The 18,864-nt window shown below is 40.4% G+C and overlaps 1 pseudogene; it reads left to right on the top strand.

Moving 5' to 3' along the window:
* The first annotated feature begins 55 nt into the window (after positions 1–55).
* On the top strand, positions 56–17,452 carry LOC124968032 (RING finger protein 10-like; annotated as a pseudogene).
* The last annotated feature ends 1,412 nt before the right edge of the window (positions 17,453–18,864 follow it).

The raw sequence follows: 18,864 nt of genomic DNA, 5'->3' as shown, positions 1-18,864 counted from the left end.
TAAAAAAGTACACTTGAAATAGGCATTCTGTGTAGGAGATGTCTTTGCTCTGTGAATGGATGTTCGCCAGCATCTTGGGGATGGTGGTAGAAGTGAAACAGATGTCTACCAAGGATGGGCTGCAGAGGAAGAAGTTCATTGGGGTGTGGAGGTGGGAGTCAGAGTTGACAGCCAGGAGGATAAGCAGGTTCCCAAGCACGGTGACCAGGTACTATGGACAGGAACAGTCCAAAGAGGATGGGTTGTAGATCCAGAACCTTTGAGAGTCCCAGGAGGAGGAATTGTGTTATGGCTGTGTGATTCTCGGCTCCCATGTATCTAGTGTACCTTGTGGGTAAAACGTGGGGGGAAGTAACTTTCAAAGACCAGCCAAGGGGTAACTGAGGTAGCTACCACCTTACAGTATGACTCTTGGGTGGACACCCACACTGCTCATTCTCTAGGCCCCACCATACCTATTGAAAACAGACTTTCAGGTCCACTTTTATTCCATGACTTGACATTTTCTAGGAATGTGCGTTAGTTCTCAGAGGATTGTTTATCATCTTTTAAAAAAATATGAATGTCTTTACTTCCTTGATTGTGGAATTTTAAAATGTCTGTATGTATAGTAGAATTTTAATAAGTCATAGTTGTGACATATAATTATTACTGATTATTATTAAAATTCTCCTATAAAATCTGGGAAAAATATTTGGATATGTATCTTCTCACAAGATACAGAAGAGTTGTGATTTAGATATTGGCTTCTTGAATCCAACAACCTGGAATGGAGCTTTGGTCTACCTACTTATAATGTGTGTGGCCTTGAGAAAGTTATTTAAATTCCCTGAGCTTAAATTACCTCACCTCCCCACTAGGGATTGAAAATGTTCACTGTATAGTTGAAGAAGGAATTTCAATGAGATGAGGATTGTAATTTTTCTGCTACAGTTCCTGGGGCATACAATGAGTTTTCACTTTGTACATCACAATAAGTGTGTCTGCATGGCTGTCATCTATCAATATTTTTCCTAATCTGTGCCAGCCCTCAGGACAGAGTTGTGATCACTGCAAATACAACAGGTTTCTTACCTCTTTTGAGCTCCACGGAGTATTTCTAGTTAATGAAGATTCTCTGGCTCCTTCCTTCAGACACTGATGGCTGCATGGTGAATTCTCCAAGAAGAGGAAAAACATGGGTAATACACAGATAAGTGGAGAAAACAAAGGCACATCCATTAGAATACATGCAAGGGTGTGTGATTGTGTGTGCTCCTATGTCCACATGGCTAATTGGTATATATTGCGTTAAAAACTGCAGTTAATTGCAAAATATATTTTATGAACTGGGTTTGAATTATTCAAGGTTTCCCTATCCCAAACCATGTAAAATCTTAAAGAAATAAGGAAGACCTGAAAACAATTACATTTCCTTGGTTAAAAAGTGTCAGTTTATTAATCCCTGCAGAATGGGAATTAATTAAAGGCAAAAACCACACTGAGCACCAATTTATGATGGGAAGTAGACAGAAGAGCCTTCTTTGCAATAGGAATGTGTGGGCTCAGAGAGGAAGTAAGGAAGGAAGACACATTCTAGGCTGAGTGAGCAGAGTGTGCAGCTGCTCATCAACTGGTGGACTGAGTGGGAGGGAATTGAGGCCAGTGTGATGGACAACAGGGATAAGGGGCAGGGGGAAGTGAGGTCCACAGCAGGTCCTCCAGTGTTCTTGCTGATGCCCCTGTTAACCTGGTAAATTCATGCTCATTTGTGGCCTGAAATTGTGACAGCTTTCCTCACCATTTGCCTTTCCAAGGATTCCAAGGTGCATGAGAGGGCAGGCATTGCACCAATAAAAATGTTGGAAGTTCAATAACCACAGGACTGAGCTCTCAACCTCATCACAAATGACTTTTCTAACTTTGCATTTCTGAGCATAAATTTAAAAACAGAGTGAAAAAATTAAACAAGATGCATTGCTATCTATTTTAAGTGCTCAATAGAAGGGCAGCAGTTGCTAGTATGCTCAAAGCTCTGGGCTCAATCTCCAGCATTACCACAAAACAAAACAGAACAATACCTCTTGAGCAGTTCATATCAGCTCTGGAAAAGAAAACCAGGTTAACATAATGATGTTTGTAAACGTAACTGTTCACAAAAAGAGGTCAGTGGAGTTAAACAATAACCATAATCACCAGAGAGAATTCTATTCGAGAAAATTTAACAGAAGTTACTTTTAACAATAGAATCAGAAGCTGTGGATAAACCAGGAAAACAAAGACAATTCCCAAACCAATAAAGAAGAATTGTTTTCAAAGCACAGACAAAAGGAGATGTTACATATAATCACTAGACTATCTGTATTAAATTCTTGAAAATGCCAAGGGAGTCTGCTCTAACTTCAATCATTTGACACTTTTCTGAATATTTTAAAGGACTGGTAGCAAGAAAAAGGCAACTGAACTGAATGTTGAATATCAGAAATAATTATGTCATTTGCAGGAGAATGGATGGTATTAGAGAGCACCCTGTTAAGCAACCCAAAGGTCATATGTTTTCTCTCATACATGGAAGTCAGAGAGAAAAATGGGAAACATATCATGAAAACAGAAGTGAGAATAGACAGGTAAATGAAGGGTACCAGGGGGTCAGAGGAAAAGAGAAGGGAGGATGGAACTAATCAAATTATGTTGTGTGCATGTGTGGAAGTTTAACAATAAATCCTAATATTGTGTATGATTTTTCTGCACCAATAAAAGTTTTAAAACAGCATAATAACATTATTGATACATTTCTTCAGGGACACTAAAGTGAGATGATTCCTACAAAAACTGTTGACCTAATAAGAAACTTCAGTAAGTCAAATCTGCCATAACAAGTAGTTAGGTTATATAGCAGACAAATAAAATGAAATTTGAACAAAATTAACAATATCTCATGCAGCAATTTTTTAATGAATAATTGGATGCAGGACATGTAATAGGAGCCAAGAGCTTATAGGAATCAGTGGTAAAGATTTGGAGACTCGACAGGAAATGACTCCAGAGAGTCTGCTATTAGTATAAAGAAATGCTTCTGATTTTGTATGTTCATTTTATATTCTGCAACTTTATTTACTTTATGACTTTATGTATTGGTGCTAACAGTTTTTTTTTTTTTGTTTTCTATACAGCATTTAGGGTTTTTTACACATATGATAATGTCACCTTCAAACAGGGGCAATTGATTCTTCTTATGTAACCTGGATTCCTTGCATTTCATTCTTTCTTTTGAGTGCACTGACCAGGATGACAGGTAATCTGTTATGCAGAAGTGGAGCAAGTGTGTATCTTTTTCTTCTTTAATATCTTAGAGGAAAAACTTTTCATTTCTCCCCATTGATTGTGATACCTGTGGGTTAGTCATATGTAGATTTTACTGTGTTCAGATTTGTTCTTCCTATGCTAAATTTTTGGAGAGTTTTTAATTAAAAAAAGTCAAATTTTGTCAAATGCTTTTTACTTTTTCTGTTGAAATGATCGTATGGCGTTTTTGTCCTTCATTCTGTAAATGTGAGAGTCACATATCTGTAATATGTAAAAGCTAGGTAATTTTATATCTGGGACTTTTGCATCCAAGGATTTGGGCAGTGGGTGGGGGCTGTGAAGCGACCACTTTAACTACAAAATTGAATGCAGATCTTTTACCCCCAGGTTCCGCTATTGCAAATTGCAATATATGCACTGCCATCCAACCAGGGACAACTTATGTGTCCTCTCTATGACGACTCACTTTTTCTACAGTGAAGCAGGAGACATCACAATACCAGACCTTAAATTATACTACAGAGCTGCAGTAACAAAAACAGCATGGTATTGGCACCAAAACAACCATGAAGACCAATGGAACAGAATAGAAGGCACAGAGACAAACCTGCATGAATACTGTTACCTCATACTAAAAAGGCTCCATAAACACACCTTGGAAAACAGATAACCTCCTCAATAAATGGTACTGGGGAAACTGGAAATCCATATGTAGCAAAATGAAATTAAATCCCTATCACTCACCCTGCACAAAACTCAACTCAAAGTGGATCCAGGGTCTATTCCTTAGAGGCACTCCGTAACCTGGAGTACGGGCTGGGCTGTTCACCTCTGAGGTGAACAGGGTGCTCTACATTCATCCATGTGGGTTTGGGCAAGGCCCAGACCAACAACACTCCTTTCTCCCTCTTCATCAGCTGCATTTTAATGGTATCACTAACAGCATACTGACTAGGTCCTGTGGCAACAGCACTCTTGAGATCCTTCTTATGCACAGAATTGTAACAGATGGGACATTTACTCCAGGTCTTCTCACTCAGAGAAAGAGTACAGGATGCAAGCCCAGCAGAAGATGTGTCCACAATGGGCTATTGTAGCTGCAACACATGGAGAGAGACATATTGGTCAAGATGGCCCTTCATGGCTATAGATGCACTCTTGTCCCACAAAGTCCCACATAGTGGGTCATTCAAGAAGAGGAAGTAACACTGGAGAAGCAACTGACTGAGGAGGAGCACACTCCTGAGTCCTGCTTTATTGAGGCAGCTATCCAGGAACTCAAGGCCTGGGAAGAGGCTCTGTCGGCACCAACTGAGAGCAGAGGGAAGTCTCTGGTGTTGTGGCTGTGCTACAACAATTGGTGCTGATGGCTCCCTTGGTGAAGCATTGTGTTTCTCAACCAAGCTAGGGCGTGCTAGAGTATCTGTCTCCTTTTGATGAAGAAAACACAGAAGCTTGTTCTCTGGATTCTCCTCATCCTCTTGCTCTCCCTCTGGTAGAGGAAGAGGGAGCAGTATCTGAACCAGAGCCTCAGGGATTGTCAGAGGCCTGTGATGACTTGGAATTAGCTGCTGACAGTCTTGGGGAGGGGACCATCTGTATTGAGTTCAGCCACCAGGATCCCATCACCAAACCAGACCTTACACACCTGAGCATCTCTCCTTGTTACTAGGTTTACCACGTGGAGGATGGAATGTAATGTTCACGCACCCTGTGAATTAACACTGCTGCCTGTGGGAGTATGGCAACCTGCAACTGAGCCCAGAGAAGTTCTCAGCAACCCTGGTTGAGATCGGAGTTATTCCATGTCTGAGGATGGTCAACAGCATCATAGATATCTCTCTCACTTGCCTCTCATCTTTGAATTCAGCATCTGTGAACTGGTTCTGTATCCTCCTATGGAAACCCTAAAGATGTTTTCAGATGACATTGAGAAGAGAAAGCGTCAACACCAGAAGGCAGCTGGGATGAAAGCTGCCAAGAGCTAGGAATGAAATGGAGCAGAACAAGAAATAGGGCAAGTACCCAGAAGTCCACCTCTTTCTGTTGGGAGAAATCCTAGTTCTTGACTCGCAGCAGTTAATGTCTCAACCTTCCTACAGTGATAGTGCCACATTATTAACTTGCCTGAAGCAACTTTTGGTCAACCTCACCACATTGGGGTTACATGTGGCAACTGACAAGTTTCAGCACTAACCACCCTTTGAGTTTTTAGGATATAAAATTTCATCAAAAATTAGGCCCCTCAGACCAGCTATACTTATAAAACCTAAATATACCATCAATGAATTACAACTGCTTTGTGGACATATTAACTGTCTCAAACCCTTTCTGCCCATCCTTCCAAAGGACTTGACCCCCTTGTTCAACTTGCTCAGGCAAGACTCCTGTCCTTCAAAGAAAATTACCCTAACTCCAAAAGCCCTGAAAATAGTTAATCACATTAATAACTGTCTTGCTAACCTCCAAACACAATGTTATGATGAAAGCCATCCCCTGCTAGGGATTATCTTGTTGTCCCCAGGGGCACCCCTTGGTGTCATTTGGCAGCAGGATGGCCTTCTGTTCTGGGTACATCTTGCATGGAGTCACTGGCACAAAATCACCAGCAGACTGGAAAGCATTATTCTTATAGTGCTTAAGGTAATATTACTGTAATAAGGTCTTCAATGCTGAGCCAGATACTCTGGTCCTTCCATTAACCCAAGTTGAAATCTTACACCTCATATAGAGCAATACTCAATTCCAAACCTTAATCTCTTACTTTCTAGGACAATTAGATAATCACCTTCCTCACAATAAGATGCTTCAGATGCTAAAATCCCTAGATATTTCTCCTTCGAGAAACGTTTTCCCTTCCTCACAACCCATACCCATTGCCCCATGTGCATTTACCAATGCCAATAAGCAAAAGTTTGGGGTACTTATAAAAACAGTAAATGAACCAGACGTCACACATCTAGAAAACCATACAGGGTCTGTTCAACTAGGTGAATTGAGGACTGTAATTCAAGTATTTCTTCTATGCCTAGAAAACCCCATTAATATATTTTCTCACAGCAAATACACTGTATAAGTGGCAAAAACTCTCCCCTTTTCTGTGTTCAGACTGATCAATAAACCCATTGATCAAGCCCTCCACACCTTAAAGGAACTTACTGAAAGCAGATAGTTTTCATGATATAATACCCATGTACAATCCCACACAAATCTGCCAGGGATCATTGCACAGGGCAATGATAAAATAGACAAACTCATTTCAAGTTACTCCATTTCATTGAGTGCCTTAAAGGAAGCATGCATACTGCATACTAAGTTTCACATGTCAGCTAGCAATTTGAAGGTTTTGTTTCCTGAACTCACTTTGGCACAATGTAAACACATGGTGCAACCTTGTAAACATTGTGCCCCATGGCACCACTTGGTCCCTTACAACCTCAAGGAATTAACCCTAGAGGCCTATCCCCTAACAAACTCTGGCAAATGGATGTTACCCATAAGCCTTCCTTTGGCAAATTAAAATATGTTCACATCATTGTGGACACCTATTCCAAGCTCACATTTGCTATTGCACAATCTGGGGAAAAAAACTTCAAATGTAATAAAAGCTATGAAAATGGCTATGTTAATGATGGGAGTTCCTTGGGCCATAAAAACTGATAATAAGGGGATCCAAGATGGCGGATGAGAGGGAGGCTGCATTCCTTGTCACTCCATAACTTCAGTTTCAAGCAGAGAATATCTGTTTCTTGGTGAGGCAGCTTATTCTGCTTATTGATCCCCTGCTGTTTACCCCATTTGTCTACTGCGATCCCCTGCAGTCTGCCAGCATATCGACACGTTTTTTGAGTGCAGATTGCTTACTGTCAGGCACCTATCTTCTACCATTTGCCTGCCTCTTGCCTGTCCATTGCCTGCTTTACACCTATCCATCACCCACCTTAGGAGGTTCACCTCCCGGTCATCAGACAACAGTCAGCAAAATGAGCAAGGACCACCAGTGGAGTGCCAGCTGCCTCCTGTTGCCTGGAAGTCACTGCCACAGTACCTGCAGGTTTGATTACACATGGCTGCCGCCATTTTGAGACAAAAGCCAGGGCCCATAGGACCCCTGGCCAAACTGACTGAGTCCAATCTCCAAGATCAATCAGCCCGATGGATCACACCCTGCCTGTGGTACACTCACATCGATTGACTGGTCTCTGCCACCAGGACCCCCAGACTGACTGACTGTGCCCTATTACCAGGACCCCAGATTCACTGATTGCATCCCGCCTCCAGGATCCCACAAAAACACCAAACACACCCCACCTCTAGGACCCCTGCCTAACCAACTGCACCCCACCTCCAAGACCTACAGCCGACAATGTCCACACCCCAAGCTGCAGCTCCCCATTTGCCAACACATTTGGAAGCCAGAGTGACCATCTTGGATAATCCTGGAAGCTGTAGCTTCCATCTTTAGGTGGGGAAAATCCCATCCTGAGACACCTGCTGGACACTTGAAGCTCATTGTCAGGTACCTCTCATGCATCAGACTACTGAAGACTGGGAGGCTTAAATACTATATGACTGTTATAGTGTAGATTTTCTTTTTTCACCTTATTGAACCATTTTAAGTTTTTATTTATTTACTTTTCTTCCTCTCTTTTCCTTTTGTTTACCTGTTCCCTCAAAGTCTCTTTCTCACTTTTTGCATGCTAATATCCAATATCTTTTGATTATACTCTCACACTTTCTATTATCTAGAACTTCTGTATATTCATTTCTTATCCCATTAACAGCTATATCCTACATCCCTCTGCATCCACTCTGTCCTCCATTAGAAATGGTAGACCTTATTGCAAATCTGTTTGTTATACTGAAGATAATAATTGAACTCATTCTGTTTATGACAATATTGTTAATGTCCTCCTAGGGGCTATTTGGTCCAGGATTGCATAGTGTCTGAAGTGGGCACTACTAATATTGATCTCCCCTTAAAGAAAGAGTTTTGGAAACCTATAGGGCCACTAATAAGCCTATAGGTGGGAATCTTCAATACTCTATATCTGCACTGCTATAGGGGAAGACACATGAACAACATGAAAAAACAAGGGAAGAAAATGATCCCAACAAATCTAGATTCTATATTAATAGAATCCAATGACAGTATGTTAGAAGAAATGTCAGAAGAGAACTTCAGATTATACATGATTAAGATGATTTGTGAAGCAAAGGATGAGATAAGAGAGCAAATGCAGACAATGAATGATAATACCAATAAGCAGTTGAAAGAGCACCTGCAGGAAGCAAAACATCATTTCAACAAAGAGATAGTTCTTCTAAAAACAAACAAACAAACAAACAAATGGAAATCCTTGAAATGAAGGGAACAATAAACCAAATAAAAAGCTCAATAGAAAGCATCACCAAACAACTAGACCACTAGGAAGACAGAATCTCAGACAATGAAGACAAAATATTTAATCTTGAAAATAAAGTTGCCCAAACAGAGAAGATGGTAAGAAATCATGAACAGAATCTCCAGAACTATGGGACATCATGAAAAGAACAAATTTAAGAATTATTGGGATTGAGGAAGGCACAGAGATACAAACCAAAGATATGAACAACCTATTCAATGAAATAATATCAGAAGATTTCTCAAACATAAGGAAAGAAATGGAAAATCAAAAGCAAGAGACTTACAGAACACCAAATGCATGAAATCACAACAGATCCACACCAAGGCACATTATAATGAAAATGCCTAACATTCAAAATAAAGACAGGATTTTGAAGGCTGCGAGAAAAAAGCATCAGATTACATAGAGGGGGAAAACCAATATGGCTAGCACCAGACGTGTCAACCCATACTCTAAAAGCTAGAAGGACCTGGAACAACATATTTCAAGCTCTGAAAGAAAATGGTTGACAACCAAGAATCCTATACCCAGCAAAAATAACCTTCAGATTTGAAGATGAAATAAAATCCTTCCATGATAAACAAAAGTTAAAAGAATTTACAAATAGAAAGCCTGCACTACAGAATGTTCTCAACAAAATATTCCATGAAGAGGGAATGGAAAACAACAATGTAGGTCAGCAAATGGAGGAACTACCTTAGAGAAAAATCCACTCAAAGGAGAAACCAAGCCAAGTTAAAAATGAAAAATAAGCCCAAATGACTGGGAATACAAATCATATCTCAATAATAACCCTGAATGTTAATGGCTGAAACTCATCAAAAAAAAAAAAAAAAAAAAAGGCATAGACTGGCAGAATGGATTAAAAGAAAGACCCAACAATATATTGCCTGCAAGAGACTCATTTCAAAGAAAAAAGACTTCCACAGACTAAAGGTGAAAGGATGGGGAGAAACATACCACACACATGGACTCAATAAAAAAGCGGGGGTTTCCATGCTTATATAAGATAAAGTGGACTTCAAGTCAAAGTTAGTCAGAAGGGATAAAGAAGGACATTTCATACTGCTTAAGAGATCCATAAATCAGGAACACATAACAATTGTAAATATTTATGCCCCAAATAATGATGCATCCTTGGACATCAAAGAAATGATTCTCAATTTTAGGATTCAAATAGACCACAACACAATAATTCTCAGTGACTTTAACACACCACTGTCACCACTGGATAGAACTTTCAAACAAAAACTAAACAAAGAAACCATAGAACTCAATAACACAATCAATAAACTAAACTTAATAGACATATATATAATATTCCATCCATCAACAAATGGATTCACTTTCTTCTCATCAGCACATGGAAACTTCTTGAAAATAAACCATATGTTATGCAACAAATCAGCCCTTAGGAAAAGCAAAAAAATAGAGATACTGCCTTGTGTTCTATCAGATCATAATGGAATGAGAGTAGAAATCAATTACAAAATAAAAAACAGAAAATGCTCCAACACCTGGAGACTCAATAATATGCTATTGAATGAAACATGGATAACAGAAAACATCAGGGAAGAGATAAAAAAATTCTTAGAGGTCAATGAGAATGATGATACAATATATCAAAATCTCTGGGACACTATGAAAGCAGTACTAAGAGAAAAATTCATTGCATGGAGCACATTCAAGAAAAGAATGAAAAGTCAAGAACTAAATGACCTAACATTACAGCTCAAAGCCCTACAAAAAGAAAAACAGAATAACAGTAAAAGTAGTAGAAGACAGGAAATAATTAAAATCAGAGCTGAAATCAATGAAATTGAAACAAAAGAAACAATTCAAAAAATTAACAAAACAAAAAGTTTGTTCTTTGAAAAAGTAAACAAAATAGACAAACCCATAGCCACACTAACAAAGATAAGAAGAGAGAAAACTCAAATTACTAAAATTCTTGATGAAAAAGGAAATATCATGACAGATACCACTGAGATACATAACATAATGAGAAGCTACTTCGAAAATCTGTATTCCAACAAAATAGAAACTACCGAAGACATCGACAAATTTCTAGAGACATATGCTCCTCCTAGACTGAACCAGGGGGGCATACGCAATTTATACAGATCAATATCAAGCAATGAAATAGAAGAAGCCATTAAAAATCTACCATCCAAGAAAAGTCCAGAACCAGATGGATTCTCAGCCAAGTTCTACAAGACCTTCAAATATAGTGCATTCCAATACTTCTCAAAGTATTCCAGGAAATAGAAAAGGAAGGTACCCTGCCAAACTCATTCTATGAAGCTAATATCACCCTCATTCCCAAACCAGGAAAAAGCGCATCAAGGAAAGAAAATTTTAGGGCAATATCCTTGATGAATGAAGATGCAAAGATCCTTAACAAAATACTGGCAAACCATATCCAAAAACATACAAGTGGGGTTCATCCCTGGAATGCAAGGATGGTTTAACATCCATAAATCAATAAATGTAATCCATCATGTCAATAGATTCTTGAGGATAAGAATCATATGGTTATTTCAATTGATGTAGAAAAAGCATTTGACCAAATACAATACCCTTCCTGTTCAAAACACAGAAAAAAATAGGAATAGTAGGAATATACCTGAACATTGTAAAGGCTATTTATGCTAAGTCCATGGCCAACATCATTCTTAATGGAGAAAAACTGAAAGCATTCCCTTTAAAAATGGGAACAAGACAGGGATGTCCTCTTTTACCACTTCTATTCAACATTGATCTTGAAATATTAGCCAGAGCAATTAAACAGAATAAAGAAATTAAAGGGATAGGAATAGGAAAAGAGGAACTTAAGCTGGCACTATTTGCTGATGACATGATTCTCTATTGAGAGGATCCAAAAAACTCTGCCAGAAAAATTCTAGACCACATCAATGAATTCAACAAAATAATAGGCTATAAACTCAACATGCATAAATCTAAAGCATTTTAATACACAAGTGATGAAATATCTGAAAGGGAAGTGAGGAAAACAACTCTATTTGTAACAGCCTGAAAAAAAATAAAATACTTGGGAATCATTCTAACCAAAGAGGTAAAAGATCTCTATAATGAAAACTACAAAATATTGAAGGAAGAAATCGAGTAAGACTGTAGAAGATGGAAAGATCTCCCATGTTCTTGGATAGGCAGAATTAATATTGTCAAAATGGTCATACTACCAAAAGTGCTATACAGATTCAGTGCAACTCCAATTAAATTTTCAATGACTTTCCTCATAGAAATAGAGCAAACAATCATGAAATTCTTCTGAAAGAATAAGAAACCCAGAATAGCTAAAGCAATCCTTAGTAGGAAGAGTGAAGCAGGGGATATCACAATACCAGAATTTCAACTATACTACAAAGCAATAGTAACAAAAACAGCATGGTACTGGTACCAAAATAGACAGGGAGATCAACAGTACAGAACACAGGACATGGACACAAACCCAAATAAATACAATTTTCTCACACTAGACAAAGGGGCCAGAAACATGCAATGGAAAAAAGATAGCCACTTCAACAAATGGTGCTGGGAAAACTGGAAATCCATATGCAGCAGAATGAAATTAAATCCCTATCTCTCACCCTGGACAAAAATCACGTCAAAATGGAACAAGGAAGTTGGAATCAGAACAGAGACCCTTCATCTTATACAAGGAAAAGTAGGACCAAATCTTCAACTTGTTGGCCCAGGATGAGACTTCCTTAACAGGACTCCCATAGCACAAGAAATAAAAGCAAGAATCAATAACTGGGATAAATCCATCTAAAAAACTTTCTCTCAGCAAAGGAAACTATCAGCAATGTGCAGAGAGAACCTACAGAGTGGGAGAAATTCTTTGCCACTCATAATTCAGATAGAGCACTAATTTCCAGAATATATAAAGAACTCAAAAAACTCTACACCAAGAATACAAATAATCCAATTAACAAGTGGGCTAAGGAAAAGAACAGACACTTCACAGAAGAAGATCTATAAGCAATCAACAGATATATGAAAAAATGTTCAACATCTCTAGTAATAAGAAAAATTTAAATCAAAACTACCCTAAGATTCCATCTCACCCCAGTTAGAATGGTGATTATCAAGAATACAAGCAACAATAGGTGTTGGAGAGTGTGTGGGGAAGAAGGTACACTCATACATTGCTGCTGGAGTTGCAAATTAGTGCAGTCACTCTGGAAAGCAGTGTGGCGATTACTCAGAAAGCTTGGAATGGACCTACCATTTGATCCAGCTATCCCACTCCTTGATATACCCAAAGGACTTAAAATCAGCATACTACAGTGATACAGTCACATCGATGTTCATAGCTGCTCCATTCACAATAGCCTTATTGTGGAACCAACCTAGATGCCCTTCAATTGATGATGAAGAAACTGTGATATAAACATATATATATAATGGAATATTACTCAGCCATAAAGAATGATAAAATTATGGCATTTGCAGGCAAATGGATGAAATTGGAGAATATCATGCTAAGTGAGATAAGCCAATCTCAAAAAACCAAAGAACGAATGAACTCACTGATAAGCAGATGATGACACATAATGGGGGGTGGGAGGGGGGAAAGAATGTAGGTAGGAGGGACATTATAGAGGGAAAAGAGTGGTAGGAGGGATGAGGGGTAGGAAAAAATAACAGAATGAATCAAACACCATTGCCCTATGTAATTGTATGATTACACAAATGATATGCCTTTACTTCATGTACAAACAGAAACAACATGTATCCCATTTGTTTGTAATAAAAATAAATCTTAAAAAGTTATATGTATTTATGCATATATATTCATATGTAGATGTAAATACACACTGATGTATTCTAGAACCTGAATTTGTTTTTTTTCTGAGGCAAACTTTTGAGCATTGGTGGAAAACTGTAACATAATCCTGTGAATGCTCTGATTTTAATCTTTTAAATAAAAGTGACAGTATTTGTTCTAAAAAGAATAAATAAATAAAAACGTGCCTGCCTACACTTCTTCAGGCTTCCAACAGTTCTTAACATCATGGGGTATCTCCCACACAACTGGTGCTCCATATAACCCACAAGGGCAAGGAATATTGAAAGGACCAATCATACATTAAAGGAAACATTGCAAAAACAAAAGAACATTCATATATGCCTGGATCCTAACCTCACACTTGCACCCGTTCTGTTTACACTTAGTTTTCTCACATTTGATAACAATGGAGTGAGCCCTGCATATTAACATTGGGGCTCCTTTCCTTCTCTGACCCCCTTCTCTTACCCCCAAGTACACTGAAAAGACCCACTCACAGGTTCATGGCAAGGACCACACCCTCTTATCATCAGGGACGAGGGTTTGCTTGTGTTTTCCCAGAGTCCACTTCTAACCCCATTTGGATAACAGTCAGAAATGTCAAGCCAGCCACCACTAGCCAAATTCCAAAGATTGAGCCTATGGGACAAGAAATGATGTTGATGGCTCCCGCATCAGAGAGCCCACAAGATAACATGAGTGACATAAAGGCATTAGCCACCCAAGCCATGGACATGTCACCATCCGGGGACCGTATTCTTACTCACATGTACTAATACAACTGCTAACTCTCAGGTAAGTACCACACAGGTAAGTTCTCCCCCCAACCTTTGGACACTTGTTCATCAACACCCCGTACTTCATATTGTCCATAATCAGGCTTCTTAATTTCCTAGGTTTTCCACTGTGCCAAATGCCCCAACAAAGACACCCATTAACATCAGCATTGATATAAAGAATTCTGTAAGTTTCTTGCTTATAAACACAACTTTTACATATGCATGACTTCACACTGATGATCACATCCAATTCAATTATCCAAGTAAAAGAGACGACTTTCTACGGTATTGCTGGACTAATAACATCCTTTGCCTCCTGAAAGACATAGAATCCCTAGAAAGATGCAAGGTGTGGGACTTAAGTCACAAAAAGGCCAACAAATCAGGCCTTGGGGGTCCTACGTTGGCTAATCCCGTTTACTTTTAGGAACCATTAGACAACATTGAGGAGACAGATCTTTATCCAGATGACCCCAAGGACATGATGAAACCCCCCAATCCCCAATGTACCCTTCCTGATTTCTCCAAACCTAACACATTTAATTACCCTCTGTCTCGTGTTCTATGCCACAGACCCTACATGACTGGAATTAATGGAACACTGACTTATCATGTTGCAGCCATTCCTGTGGTCTTCACTGATCTGTCATTCAATGATTCATGTGAAGCCACAGTATTTCACTTCGAGGCTGATAGTGCTAGTAATCCCTTTGGCATAAAAAACCTGTGCAACTGTGATAGGCTGACAGATCTGGCTCCATGAGAATGTTATAGGCCAGACTCTAAGGGAAATGACTAAACAGACTCCATTTGCTTTGAGACTCCATGTTATGTAGGTAATAAGCTTCTCCCATGGGAACACCCCACCTCTGTGCCCATCATCAGTTACTTAGTGTGACATGTTTAACAATACGGAATGATAATTCCTATGTAAAGAAAAATTGCTCTCTTTTGATTCCTATTCCTCCTAAACAATGTACCATGTGAAGAGTGATTGTGCGCATGTTAGCAACCATTCTTTAGTTTGTACCTGGGTAAGGGTCATTTTGACCCCACTTCCCCCTCTGTCAATGATCTCATGATGTTAATGTGTAATTTTGAATCATAGCAACAGACACTTATGATTGATGTGATTTTTGGTGTAAGAACCCCTACAACCCTGTGGTCAGGACTGTTCTCCCTATAGCCATTTTTGGGGCATTGTGTGAGACAGTCAGCCGGCCGGCTTTAATGAAGGTTCTCAAATTTGGGTTTCTCAGTGGTGATTGGTCTGTTCTAAGTTGCACCCCATAACACAACAAGTACACTTGCACAGACCTTTCTCCTCTGAAATTCCTGAATGCCACTGTACCTGGAGATAAAGACCATTACCACCGGCAAGATAAAATACTTGTATATCCTCCATTTTATGTTATTCAAGTTTCAAACTTCAATTTGACCACCCTTGCAGGTGGCATGATTAACTGCGCACAATTAAGCTGTGCTCTTGCTAACCATCTGGATATTAGTATCCCACATCATATCATGGTTCATATCCCCTCCTTTCTGAATACGATGGTTACTCACACAGATCTAATGTTCCCTACCACGTTAACAGAATCAATCTCGTCACGACCGTCAACTGAATTCCTCAGATGACGAGATTTCAGAATCTCTGCTGCCATAGCTGCCACCTTGATTGCTTCCACTGCTGCTACAGCTGCCTCTCCTGCTGCCTTAATCCAGTCTGGATCTACCGCTGCTGCCCTTCAACAAACTATACACTCCTCCTCTGATTTGTTCTATGGCTTACATCATTAGCCACGCTTACCTTTGATGGCATACACAATTTACAAGCCCAAATAGACATTCAACAATAGCAAATAGATTCTTTAATGATAACAAAAAGTTTCCAGTGTGCCATTATTGCTCAGCCTTCATCTGTTTGTATACCAGATGTTACTGTTTGTAACCTTACACATGCTAGAGATTTACTTGTGCAACAACTAAAGGCTAAATGGGCACAAAAATTTCTCAATGTAACATGCCTCATTGAACAGGAAATCACAAACATGACAAAAATCAGGGTTAATCAACCTGTTAAAACTACAATACAACAAATATGGTCAAAACTAAAAAACATGCTGAATCCTACAAATCTGATAATCTTAGGACTAGCCTGTATATTTTTTCCTTATAATTCTTGAAGTTCTCAAATGTTTGTGGTCCATTTTCAACAAGATACTCATGAAGGTTCAGGTCAATCAGGTCCTCCTGAAGGAATCCCTTGTCCAAATTAATAAAAATGGGGGAAATATTGGGAGAAACCCTAGTTCTTGGCTTGCAACAGTTAATGTCTCAAGTGTGTAAACTTGCAGAGAGGAGTATTTCACTCTGACCACTTAGGAAAGTAAACAACTGCCCCCAAATTTATCTAGTGTTACCAAGGGAACCTGTATAGGGGCCTGGTGGTCTGATGCACCATGGCACATTGTGATTGGGCTAAAAGTCTATAAAATGTATGGTTTTTCCTACAATAAATGAGTTTGCAGGCTGCTTGCCACAAGCCTGCTCCTACCCAACTCCCAGGGTCTGGGTCCTGACTCCATGGGTCTTACCTGAGCCTGAGCTAGCCTGGCACACCCTACATCCCTCTAGAGAATCTACAGAAGTTTCCTGCCTTCAATTCCTTTACCTGATCCTCTGATTCTGCTTTGGGTCCTAAGAGCATCCAGGGTCATGGACCCTCCCCCTTTCCCCTCTTGGCAGAAGTCCAGGCTCCCATGCAGACTTTCTGCTGATCCTTCTTGTCCCCCACTTTTGGTCAGGGAAGTCCTTCATTTTGTGTTGGGGGTCTGGAAGAAGACACTCTCTTTCCTTCCTTTGCCCAGATGCTGAGAGTTGGAGCAGGAAAACCAGATGTGTGGCCCAAAACTACTCCCAAGAAAGATGAGAGAAGCTTAATTCCTCCTGCCCCTGTGGACAGTGATGGAGGGAGTGATAACTCTGACCATGTTCCTGCACCCAGATTCCAAAATTCCTTCAACCAAGCTATGGAAGCAGCCTTCATGAAACTGGACACACCAGCTACTTCAGATCTCCTCTTTGAAGAGTAAGGTGGAAAGAAAAGGGAAAAGCAGAAATAGAAACTCCTGTTCAGCACCTCAGTTGTCCTCACCCAGTGACACTAGTGGCCCAAACTGGCTTCTTCATCTGGTGTTCTTTTTCTGTGTTTTTATTTTAATGCTGCAATTTTTAAGTATTTGAGTTTGAAGAGGTTAGCTCAGGGTGGGGGGTGGGGGGGACTTTCCACAATGTGAGGTGCATTTTCCAGCTTCCCTCTTTATACCAAAGAAGTATTGATATTCACAAGAAAAAAATACACACACAAAAAAACATGCAATTACCACATGATCCCATGGTCTGTCTTCTAGGAATGTTCCCCCAAAGGATTAAAAAGTGCTTGAACAAATAAATGTACATGCAGACTGATAGCAGCACTATTCAAAATACCTAAAAAGTGCACATTACCCAAATGGACACCAATGGATGTAGGAGGAGCAATTCTGTGTATACATACAGTAGACTATTACTCAGCCATAAGAGGAAAGGATCAAATTAACATTAACAAGGGAAACAGTAGAAAAGAAGAGATGAGAGAATGAGGGAGGAAAGACAGAAAACAAGAAAGAAGGAAGAGGTTTTCAAGATGGCGGACTAGAGGGTGGCTGCATTTGATGTTGCTCCAGGACTCAGGATTCAAAAGAGGAGATATTGAGAGACGCCGGGTGAGTCTCTCCCATTGGGGAGGCATCCCGGATGGGGTGGTAGTCCTGGAACGCAGGGAACTTTGTGAAGTAGAGTTGCCGGGTGAGACACCCCTCCCCCCGCTGGGGCAGTGAACACAGACAACTGGGAGCATCGAAGAGGAGGCCGCTCAGCACAGCGCTTAGACTCAGAGTAACCCACAGGGCTTCAGCGGCTGCTGAGGGGCGGGGTCGCATAGTCAGGTGATTAGGTGCAGAGCAGGGTCCCAGGACCTAGGTGGCTTCTCGGTGGAAGAGCTGCAGAGACAAACTGAGGGGTGGAGTGAAGGTTCCAGGACTGCAGCCAGCTTCTCTGAGGAGAGGCAGCCTAAGGAGACTCATCTACGAAGGGCAAGGCTCCCAGGCCCTGGAGGTAGGTTCGGGCCCCTGGGAACATTGCAGAGGAAGACTGCCCAGGCCAGGAGGCAAGACACCTCTCCCCCCACTGGAGCAGTGAACACGGAAAACTGGGAGCTTTGTACAGGAGACTGCTCAGCACACGCTTGGTTTCAGAGCAACCTGCCAGGGTTCCATTAGCTGCCCAGAGGAAGAGCTGTGCAGTGAGCTCTTTGGACCCAGAGCAACCTCCTGAACAATGGGGGAGGGGGCTGCCCTGAGGAGGAGGAGGTGTGAGGTGAGTTGCTTGGTCTCCAAGTGACCACACAGAACACCGGGTGGCTGCCTGGAGGAAGGGGCGTGCTGTGGGTCACTGGGGCTGAGAGCATCTGTACGGGGCTCCAGGTGGCAGCTCAAAGGAGGGGCCGCATAGCCAGGCTATTAGGTGCAAAGAA

This window comes from Sciurus carolinensis, chromosome 17 (genome assembly GCF_902686445.1).
Source record: "Sciurus carolinensis chromosome 17, mSciCar1.2, whole genome shotgun sequence".
In the NCBI taxonomy this organism is placed as follows: Eukaryota; Metazoa; Chordata; class Mammalia; order Rodentia; family Sciuridae; genus Sciurus; species Sciurus carolinensis.
Note: the sequence above shows the minus strand (reverse complement) of the source record. Positions and strands in the feature narration are given on the sequence as shown.